Source organism: Egretta garzetta, unplaced genomic scaffold, assembly GCF_000687185.1.
Source record: "Egretta garzetta isolate BGI_Z169 unplaced genomic scaffold, ASM68718v1 scaffold105, whole genome shotgun sequence".
Taxonomy (NCBI): domain Eukaryota; kingdom Metazoa; phylum Chordata; class Aves; order Pelecaniformes; family Ardeidae; genus Egretta; species Egretta garzetta.
This window is the reverse complement of record NW_009259598.1, coordinates 1,830,915-1,841,974: the sequence shown is the minus strand read 5'-3', so window position 1 is coordinate 1,841,974 and position 11,060 is coordinate 1,830,915. Positions and strand designations below refer to the sequence as shown.

General features: G+C 48.4%; 1 protein-coding gene across 1 annotated transcript in view; it reads left to right on the top strand.

Annotated features, from left to right (window-relative positions):
• Positions 1 to 537: 537 nt before the first annotated feature.
• Positions 538 to 11,060, top strand: part of CCND3 (cyclin D3) — a 47,047-nt gene continuing 36,524 nt past the window's right edge. The window contains exon 1 of the mRNA XM_009638217.2: positions 538 to 728. The gene's annotated coding sequence lies outside the window, so the exon portion shown is untranslated. The remainder of the gene's footprint in view (positions 729 to 11,060) is intronic.

Genomic DNA, 11,060 nt, shown 5'->3' with positions numbered 1-11,060 from the left:
TGTCGGCGGGGCAAGGGTCTAAAGTTCAGTCCGCCTTGTTCCGAGGCTCAGGAGAGTGCTGCTTTCATCTCCTGGGGTGTTTTGAAGCTTGTGGTTTTCCAGTTCTAGTCTGGGCACCTTGTGGGGAGAGCCCTCACCCTGCTGCTGCAGCGTAACCAGGAACGCAAAACCTTGTGTAACAGCATAGCACTTGCTTTGGAAAGGCCCCTGTTCCCCTTAGGAAATTATTTACTAAAAGAGCTTGAAAAGTACCCGTGGTGTGGCAGGAACCCTGTAACCGTGGGAGCGCTTAGGGTTTTCCTGTTGTAAGAAATAATGTACTCTTAGCTGAACCTCGGTGTACCAGCGTGTGTGCTTAGATCTTTTTGATCAAAGCTTTGGTGTCAGTTCAGTGTTTCAGAAAGACAGAACAGGAAACCCCCACACTACAACTCCCACCCCTTGCTTCCTGTGTAAGTACATGTGTGGGAGAGCAAGAACACTGAGAACCAATTACTGCATGTGAGAGGGGAAAAAAAAGTGATGTAAACAACAGCTGCCATGCTGGAAATTAAAGGTCCTGATCGCATTTGATTTGGATGGCAACGCAGCTTCCACACGCTGCTGGCTTTTCAACAATAGCAGGAAAATCTGTTAGCAGATAGGGAAAACGAGGAGGCAGAGGAAGGTGGAGGCTGGATTGTTCAAAGCAAACATGCCTGCAGAAGCAAATTTCTTGATCATCAAAGGTAGGAGGCAACATAGTTTTGGAGACTGAAAGTGTGATATCGAGGGTGATCTTTTGCCTTATATGCTCAGGGACAAGCAAAACTGTTGGCAGAGGGCTGGCAGAGTGTAATTGCAATGAAGATATTAAAAGTACCTGGCAGGGTGGGGGAGCGTGTGGTGCGTGGTGCTGACTGGGAAATCTTGCTGCAGTTTGTCTATGTGAATTCCCAGGGTGTCAGCGTTCTGCCAAACCATGAGGTGGCCAATTTGCCATCTTTCAGCAGGGATGTCTGTCTCTGGCAGAGCTTTGTAGCGGAGGTGGGGCAGGCTCTCAGCCCCCCAGCATGTTAAGAAAAGAGAGAGAGGGAGATGCTGAAGCCTTGTAGCTTCCCGCTGGGGAACTTCTGGAGGTCTGCATGCTATTGAGTAAGCTGACATTGCAGATGAAGCTAAAAGAGGGGAAATGTGAGTGCTTAATGTTGGTAGGCTGCAATTTGCTGGGTGACTCTTGAGAAGTGTCAGACTGCAATTGTTTGGATGGGAAGAGGAGGGGACGCTGGCAGGTCTGGACTGAAAACATGGGTATAGTGCTGGTGCTGCAAAGACGGGCTGGAGTGGAGCCAGAAATGTCTGTAGGAGCACTGGGGGTGCTTCAGACTGGTTGCTTCAGACTGGTTGGTACTATGTGTGGTACCATGGGAAGTGTTGTGCCCCTTGGTCTCAGCTTGCCATCAAGTTAATTCAACCAACTTACAAGTTACTCTTGTAGCAAATCTAGGGGGTGAGTAAATGGGGAAGCAAGTGTGGACAGGTGCTTTAGCTGATGAACATTGTGTGCATCAGAGTACTAAGTGAGGCAGCATTTCCTCATTGTAATATAATATGCCAGCCATCACACTCAGCAGGGGAAAAAAGAAAAATAAACGATGATCAGTGGTGTGGTGCTAGATCCTGGAATGTCTGAGGCAGAAGAGAGATCGGGTAGGGAGCCAGTGCAGAGTGAGGGAGTAGCGTGCACGTGTTTGAGATGCGTGCAGGTCAGGACTTCGGTCTGCTCTTATCTCTGCCACTAAGTCTCTCACTCCCTTGTCTGTGCCGTGAGGAGCATGAGGGTATTATTTAGCTGAGTTATCTCATTGAGATTGTGAAGGGTGCAATATGATACAGCACATAATTGATCCATAACTCCTAGTTTTATTGCATGAGGACAGTCTCTTCTTAGTCTCTTGTCTCCAGTACTTTGTACTTTTTTACTGTTGCTCTTCAGCTGGTTATTTACAGCAGTCCCTGCCTTCAGGAGTGTTTATGCATGTAACTGCTTCATGTAAAACACAGACACAATCCTGAAGAATACAGACTGAGATCCAGCACCCTTTTCCTGCTCTGGAGAATTAACTGCTGATCTGTACAGCCACACAGCTTCTCTCTGCTCCAGTTGATGCAGTTGTTTTTTTTTTTTTCTGTGCAATGCTTGTTTCTGTCCATATGGATGGAGGGCATCCGGTGCCTTCCTCAGCAGACCTGGAACATCTTTCTGGGAGTTGGAAAGCGGAGAGGCTGAGCAGTTAATGAGAACATGGGCACAGTCTTTCTTCCTTCAGTTTTTGTAGGAAAGAAGGAGCTCTGGAAAGGCAAGATTTCAGACCCCTCCACACCTGTCAGCAATTCCCAGCTAGTTATTTCAAGTCTTTCTGCAATGCCCAACTCCCACCTGAGCATTGCTGAGGGAGCCTTGCCTAACCTAGCCTGTATTCCCATTGGGGTGGGATGCCCAACAGGACAATTCAGGCTGGAAGGGACCTCAGGAGGTCTCTAGTCCAGTCTCCTGCTAGAAGCAGGCTCAGCTATGAGGTCAGATGAGGCTACCAAAAGTAAACCTTCCTGTGCCCACTTGTGTTGTGTCCACCACAGTGGTCAAGAGCAAAGGGGCACTAGAAGCTGGGCTGTGCACCAGCTCTCCCAGCTCAGGCAGGCTTCAAGGAGTTTCCCCCCAGGCACAAGCTCCATCTGCAGCTGAAGAATCTGCCTGCCAGGACAGAGGCAAGCCTGGTGCGGTGCCTTCCATCACACAGTGTCGCACAAGCATCTGCACCCCAGCAGGGTCCACTGCTGTATGTGTGTGTGCTGCGTCCTTCCTCGGGGCGTATGCTCATCCAGATGAGCAGCCACAAATCTTCAGTGCTCCCCTGGCACCCACTGTCTCCTGCTGCGAGCTCCCTCTACAGAGATGGGTTGCTGCAAATCAGGCAGCTGAAATTCTAGCATAAGTATTTTTCCTGCTCTGGCTGGGCTGCTGTGCATGCCCCTCTGCATGTGATGCCTGCATTACCTGATTTATTCATGAGTGGGAGCTATTGTGTAAATAAGAGTACTTCACAGCCCTGTGCTGCCTGTTTTTTTACTCTCTTGGAAATATTCTTCTTTTAACTCCTTCTCAAAACTTCATAGACAAATTTCTGAAAATAAAATTAAGTCTTTAGCTCTTAGCACTCCAGGGGCTTTGCTTTGGGAAGAGGGTGGCGAGGGAAGTCCTGAGTGAGGGATGCTAGGGGAGGCTGGGTGCTGTGGTTAGTGGGGCAATGCTTCCTATTATTCTGGGCTCTAGTCCTGGCTCTGCAGCCAGCCTGCTGTAACCACAGGCAGCTCCACATTTCATTTTCCCATCTGTAAGTACTGGCATTCCTTGTGAGATGCTTTCAGAGCTGATAAAAAAGCAGCATCTGACATGAAAATATTCTTCTTGGTGGTACAGTACCCTTAGAAAGCTCTTCTCAGAGCAGCACAGTCTGTGTTGGACTTATCACGAGCAGAGTATCCAGACCCTGGCAGAAATCCACTAGTCCCCTGATTTGCAGACAACCCTAATACTATGGATACAACATCCCTCTTTATGGTGCAGGTACATAACACTTCCCTTATGCATAGCTCTTCTCTGATGGTGGGGTGGGAATAAAAAACTTCCATAAAGGTCCAGTTACTCAGTGATTTAAGTTTCTTGCGTGTGTCTCTGAAGCGCTGGCTGCTCTGAAGTAGCTGCTAGCAGCCACTAGAGGAGAGTAGCCAGCTGAGACAAGAGGGGACGAGCAAAAAAAGGAGCACTCCAGTGCCATGCTAAAAGATGTTGCCAGGGATCCAGTTTGAAAGGGATGGAATTTGGAAGCAGAACCATGCTGGCAGCTTGTGTCCCTAGGTGGAGGGTGGGATCTTTATTTCGGAGCCCATGTGAAGTGGGAAATGACATTGCCCCTGGAAGAATTTGCCAATTTAATGTGCCAGTTTCCTCTGGAGTGCTGTGAAATCGGTCATCTGGCAGCGAAAGGAAAAAATGCAGGATGGCGATCGTCTGTGTGCCTTCCTGGGCATGTTGTGTTTTCCAAAAGATTGGAACATTTCCTCTTGTTTCCTATTTTTAGCAACAACAAAAAATGCTTTCACACTGGTGTCAAACTGAGAAAGGAAAAAAGTTCATGTGGTTTTACTCCGAATCACACGCAGATTATTTAAAACAAGAGGTAGGAGTTAGGATTCCCAGGTCTGACACTAAATAGTTGTGTGACCCCAGACAAGAAGAATATTGAGAATGTAATAATAATAAAAATAATAATAGTATCAGCTTGTTGAGAAACAGCTGAGTAGTTATTCTGGTATGTACAATCCCAGAGGGGAAGCTGTAAAGCTTGTTGAATTTCATATTTGAGAAAAATAATGGGAACTGACAACTCTGGCAGCATAGCAGAAGAGCCTGGCAGAATGCTGGCTATATGACCTTGACGTTTTCAAATCATAACTTTGAGAGAGGTGGTTAGTCAGATGGAAATTACTGAGCTCTATTGCAGGGGTGAAATTCTGCGACATGTGTTAGACAGAAAGCCAGGCCAAGGGCTCTAATGGCCCTTTGTGCTCTTAAACTTCATCATGCCTCTGGTTTGGCAGAGAGCTGGGCCTTGGGCAGGCCTGGAGCGAAGGATGGAGCTGCTGCAGGTTGGTTTCCCTGCAGTGCCCAGCCCCAAAAGGAGGCAGCTGCCACCTTGCATGGTGCTGCTGTCCTCTGCGTCTGCCCCAAGCCACCCCAGCACCGTTGCCACCAGAGGGCATGTCATGACCAATGTGTTCTTACTTCTGAACAACATCATTCAGAAACCAAAATAGCCAATGGTGAATTAATTTAGACTCTAACACCCCCCTTAGCTGTCAGGATGTCACCAAAATCCTCCCTGCATGCATTTTGCTGAAAAGCTCCTTTGAACCCCCCAAATTCCTTGACTGACCAGATCTGAGGGGTTTTGTCACACAGTTTAACAGTGACAAACGCTTGATATGCAGAGGAGCTGCTGCTGGGCAAGGAGGGAATAAACTGCACATCTGAGACGGTTTGCGGTGTTTTTTTCCAATGGCATTGGCTTATGCCCTGCAGAAATGAAAACTCAACTGCAGAGGGCTTATAGCTATGTTGCTGCTATTGTTTTTTATTATTTTATTTACTATTTTGAGAAATATTATTTGTTAGTGTTATCCTCCTCCTCTCTAAAACAGCAGTGGTGTTATTAGCAATACACTTGTGTGCTAATTAAAGCCTCTTGAGGTAAAAGCCTTGCAGATTTCTTGCTGGTTTTGTTATTTGGTAGCAGAGGCTGATGCCTGGGCAGGACAGGCTGCCCTGCCTGGGCTCCTAGCGAGGTGTGGGGATGCGGATGAGCTCTCTGGATAGTGCTGAGGGGTCACATCTGGAATTTCCATTCACCTTTCAAAAAGATGTAACATGCACAGAGGGTGGAAGAGAGTTTCCAGAATGCAAAATGCATCTCAGTGTGCGAGTTAGGCATTCCAGCCAGGGAGTTTTTCCGAGTAAAGCTTGAAGCTGTTTAGTCTAACCTATAAATAACCACAAGGGGAGAAGGTGTCTGGTGGTAGAGGGCTCTTTCATCTACCAGAGTCATAACAAGATCCAGGTGTTGGAAGTGCAGGCCAGCACAGTTAAAACAGAAGTAAGATGCAGCTCTTCATAGGGGAATGTAAATGGGCTCCTGAAGAGTGCAGTGCGCTCCCAAACATGTCAAGGCTCTGAATCAAGACTGACTGTCTTTCCAGAAGATAACACTGTAGTTCAACTGCAGGCTGCTGAGCTAGACACAGAAATGAGGTGTCTATAGCCAGCTCCTAAGCAGTCAGAGATCGTATCCCTTCTGAGGTTATACTATATGGCAGTGTCTGTGTTGGAATCGGGCCCTGAAGGGTCCCTGGCCCTCCTCCCCTGCCACTCAGGCAGGCTCCCCCCACCCAATGTCTCCTTTTGCAACTTTTGCTCCTTAAGGATGAGCCTGCAACATCAAGGAGGTCCCAGGAGCTCCATTTGGCCAAACTGGAAGGTCAGAGCATCTTTACTGCTTAAAGCAGGCCTCGGGTGATTGGTATTTGCTGGGGCTTTTATTTCAACACTGTTCAGCTGATGTAAAAACTGCTCCTTCACATTCCACCAGCTCATAGCTACGTTTGAGTCAGTGCCATGTCTAATCCACCAAGCATGTAAACCCACACCTCCAGGCTGTCCAGAGTCTCTGCTGCCGAGAACTATTGCAGATCTCTGGTCAGCTCGTCCTGCCTCATCAGTGACTCAATGGATGTTCTTCTCCATTCTGTTCCCTCTGTTCCCTGAAGCTTTAGGGTCCAAAGGTGATGAGGAGGTGGCTTAAGCCTGCTTTTGTGCAAGTGGTTAGATGTGAACTTTATTTTTAGAGAAAAGGCAGATGTTAAGGTTTGAGAGAACAGGCAGAGGAGTGCTGCCAGGTTTAGGGGATGCTTTCTGGTGCAGAATCTTATAGTCAATGCTGATGGTCCTCACCTTCCCTCCTGCACTGGAGAGGATAGCAAGCTCTCTGCCCGGTCTTACCTGTGAGCTGTCATTCTGATTTGCCATCCTTGCTTAGGGCAAACTTTACAGCTGCTTCAGACACCCCAGATGTTGGGTGTGACAGCCGCTGATGCAGCCCCTTGGTAGCAGTGATGCTGTAAATCAAAATACCTGCAGCAGTGTCAGGGGGAGCCAAATGGCATGCTCAGCTGGTACTTGTCTGGCCCAGCCTCTCTGCTGCCTTGTCAAGGGATGATGATGATCTGGCTACTGGGGACCCTTAAAAGCAGCTAGAAGGACTCTTGGAGAAGAGATGCATTGCTTCTGCCTTGTCCCTCGTGTGGACTGATCACAGTCAGAGCCATATGTCTGACCCAAAACTTTCTCAAATCTTGAATCCTCCTCTTCTCATTCATCCCTGACCAAGCAGCAGCAAATGCGATGCATAATTGCAGCAAACCCAGAATTATCCCTGTTTGACCCCTGTGTTTACATTTGGCATGTTTTGCCTTGGGCCATGAGCCCATTCCCCACCTCCAGTATCTGCCTGACTTTTAAATGTCATCTTCAGAGGATCAGGCCTGAGGCTGTCAGAGGAAGTACTGCACAGCAAGGTGGGCACAGTCTCATCTTGTAAAGCAAATGTCAGCATTAAAGCTAGGCCAGGACAATGTATGTCTCCTGCATGTTTTTTGCACACTTCCCTCTGTGGCTAACAGCTTGCCAGATGAAGCCATCTCCGCTCTGAGCCAGAGCTGCATTGCATGTGCCTTTGATAGTTTGCAAAGAGTAAGGTGTTGCTGCTGGCCCCACAGGGTGACAGCCTTACTCTGGAGCATAAGCACCAGCAGCTCTCAACTGAGAGGAGGCCACTTACCACATTTGGGTTTCTCACTGCTGTCTTTGACAAATACCGCTATCATTTCAGGAAACCACATGGTGGGTGTTGTCTTTTCAGGGTAGGGGTGGGGGTAAGGAATCCTGTTCCTCCATGCAGAGGCCCAGGGATTGGGCTGGGGTGGTGGGATACCTCTGCTCTCCAGGATGGGCTGTGGGGTAGCTTCTCTATCGGAGCAGGGCAAAGCTGCTCATGTTCCCTCTGGCAGGGAGCATCCAGGGCCAGCATGAGAAATTCCTGGAGCAGATCATGGGCCGCGCTGTGAGTGGGCTGAACTGGCTCTGCTTCAGAGTAGGAGAACACAAAAGTTTGGAAAATTCTTCTGAGCTGTGGTTGTGTGATATTGCCTATCCCAGCTGGGCCTGAGGTCCTTTTTTTGAGCTCTTCCTATTTCCAAAAGGACAAGAAAGCTGTTTGGATGGATTCTGTAGAGCCCACATGCCTCAGCTGGTCTCATGCAGGGATGTGGCTTGCTAAAATTCTCCCAGTTTGGACTTGAGGGGCTTTACTAGCATTTGGAGATGCATCCCGCAGTGATGGGTGATGTGGTGCAAACTTCCGTCTGCTGCTGGGGTGTAATGACAGGAGCACCAGCCTTAGGGGGCCTGGTTCTGGCTCTGCTGTTGGTCTTTGTATCTAGAAAGATGCTTCCCTTTCTGTGTGTGTGTTTTTTTTCCCCATCTCTAAAATGGGTTGGGGGGAAATAACTTAAGAAGCATCAGTGACTTGACTGGATGGGTTGCAAAGTTAGGCAGCTGCTTACTGGTACAAGAGTGGGTGACAATAATGGCATCGAGAGGGACTGCTGTCACCTTTACTTGCCCATTAAATCTGTCATTTCAAGAATACTGGTGTTTCTTAGCAAATGCCTATATCTGTAAATTTGAGCTCAGAGTCTGATGAAAGTCACTTTTTTCTTCCCAGTGGGAACCTGGAAATAGAGAGGCAGTAGGAATGGGTGAAATGTAGGAACTTCTGTGAACTTATTAGACCTTCTCAAGAAGCTCAAGCTGTGTTTAGAGCTTGGGTTTGGGCTGATTCTTGTTTGATCAAATCCAGCTGCCTATCCCCATTTTCAGATGAAATGAAAATTGTCACTATTGGGGCAAGAAGCTGATAAAAGATTCTTCCTAAGAATAAAGCCTCAAGTTTATCCATCTGTGCTCAAAAAAGGATCGTCGGGGAAAAGGGAGGCTTCTTAGAAATCCTGAAATAGGCTGTTGGAAGAGTAAGGAGAGGGAGGCTTGTTAAATCACTGGAATAGCATTACTTTTCCTTCAAGGACTTCCCTCCCCACCACCTCCCCAAGAAGCGTGTCTTTTTTTTTGCCCTTTTCTTGATTTCAGAAGGAGCTGCATTGCTTATTGTCTCTAAAAATCATACACCCCTCAAAAAGTGCTTCCTTTGCTAGCACAGAGGCGTATTCAAACTGGAATTAGATGCTTAAGTATCTTCATGCAAATGGGTGGAGAGACCTGGCCATCTATGTCTGTATACACCACCTTCTACCTGTGGCCATGGAAGAATCCCATTGCCCAGGCAGGAGGTGCAGCCGGGCCATCTTTGCACTAATTGCTCTGCGAAAAGCCTTGGGTGCTCTCCCGTCCTTGAGAGGAAAGAGCTTCCAGATCATGTCATGGAATAAGCCTGAGCTGGGAAAACTTGTATTTTCTCCAAATGGCTCTTTCCACAGGAGCCTGACCCAAAGGCTGTTAGTCTATGGAAGTTTTAAATCGGACCTAATGGGAACCTGGAACCAAATCCCACCAGACATCCACAGTCCTCTGGACTTGTGGTGTAATGTCACTCCTCAGGCCCTCCCTATTAGCCAGGCAGAGCAGTTTCTTTCTCCGGGGCCTTCAGCAGCAGCAGTGAGACACAAGGAGTGAGGCAGAGATAGAGGGTGGCAGCAGCTGTTCAGGATGTGTTGCTGATTCTGCGACATCTCCCACCCTTTTTGGAAATTGAGAATTTGGAGCAAGACAGAAAGAAAGAAGAAACAGCCACCGATAAAGCTCCACATAGACGACAGCCCTGTCCTCAACGGGCTGTGACCCACAGCCTGTCTCAGAGGATCTGTACCAGCTGGGAGGCAATGATAGGCTTCACTGCTTATTCTGTCTGTTCACCTCCCTGCTTTGGCCTTGGGACGGATATCATCCCCCTTCCTTCCTCCTCCCTCCCTTCCTCCCTCATGTCTCCATCTCTTCCTCTCTAAGTCTGAAGCTTTCTCCATAATTTCTGTTAACTTGCCCTGGCTGAGTTTCTGGCTTGGCTCTGCTTGCTGACCCTCCATTGTGCAACAACACCCTAGGGATTGTAGCCTTGGTCCCCATAAGGGTCCCACCTAGCGATGGGGGGCTGGGAAATCCCAGAGTATTCTCTGTCCTAGAAAATGCAATTTTGAAGAGGCAAAAAAAATAGTGAAGAAAATGCTTGTGGCTTGAAACTGTTGACCCTGGACCAAGCTCCCTGGACAAAGTTTTCCTCTGAGCATGACTGTGTGTCACTTGGGTTTGTCTGTGAGGACCTCAATCAAGCCAAGGGGATGCTGGTGTTACCCCAAAACCTGATCTTCGCAGGGATGGTGGCAAGAGACACCTCCTGAAGTGTAACGGAGAGGATATTTGCTGGAGCTCAGGGTGACATGCTTGTATGGCAGTGAAGTTGCTTGGGCTGGGACCAAGGGAAGCTGCTCCAGGAGCAGATGTAGAACAAATTCTCTGTGGCTGTGAAAATATCTAGTTTGGCTGGAGGGAAGGGGATCTCTGAGACAGAGGGCAGCAAGACTTGTATTGGCCCACGGAGATGGAGAAGAGCGGGTCTGTGCTGGAGAAGGCTCCTTGGGCAAGGAGGACTGAGATCTGCACTGACTTCACAGGGAGGGTTGTATGGGAGGGGTGTGTGGAGTCTGGCAGAGCATGCATTTCCTCAGCCTCACTGACAGCAGGGTCTATTTTGGGGTAAATATTTAAGACTGGGTCTCTGAAGGTCTGATAAATTGAGTTCCCACGACCCAAGTAAAGATCCTGTGGCTTCAGGGTATACGGAGGGCTACAGGCCACGTTTCACGTGCAGACAACTGTCACCACATGTAATTTTGTTTCTTTTATTTTTTTTTTCTTCCTTTTTTTTTTGGTAACAAATGAAGAGGGTCCCCACATCTGGCTGTGGCGGTTAAACAGGCTCGATTTAATCACAGACTGATATAGGACGCAGAGAGAAATGAGGGGAAAGAGGTGAGAAACGCAGAGCACCTGCTTACGCCCAGGCAGTGCGCCCCGTTCTGGGTCAGGCTGCGCATGCGAGGGGGCCAGGAAATCCACAGCCGGTAGTGAGGGCGCGGGGGGAAGAGAGAGTTGCCCAGATCCTGCCTGGGTGGAAAGTCAGATGGTTGGGACCTTTTGCAAAGGTTTTCTGCAACCTACATCTGGGTGGAATGAAAGCATTGACAGGGACATTGCAAAGAGGCCAGGGCTGGTAGGGAGGGCTTGTGTGGATTCATTGCACAGCAAGGAGGCTTCTGAAGGGGCTTTTGCAGCAGCATGATACGTGTGTTGAGAGGTGAGATGAATCCAGTGTTTCATCTGCCTCCCAGAAAACAAG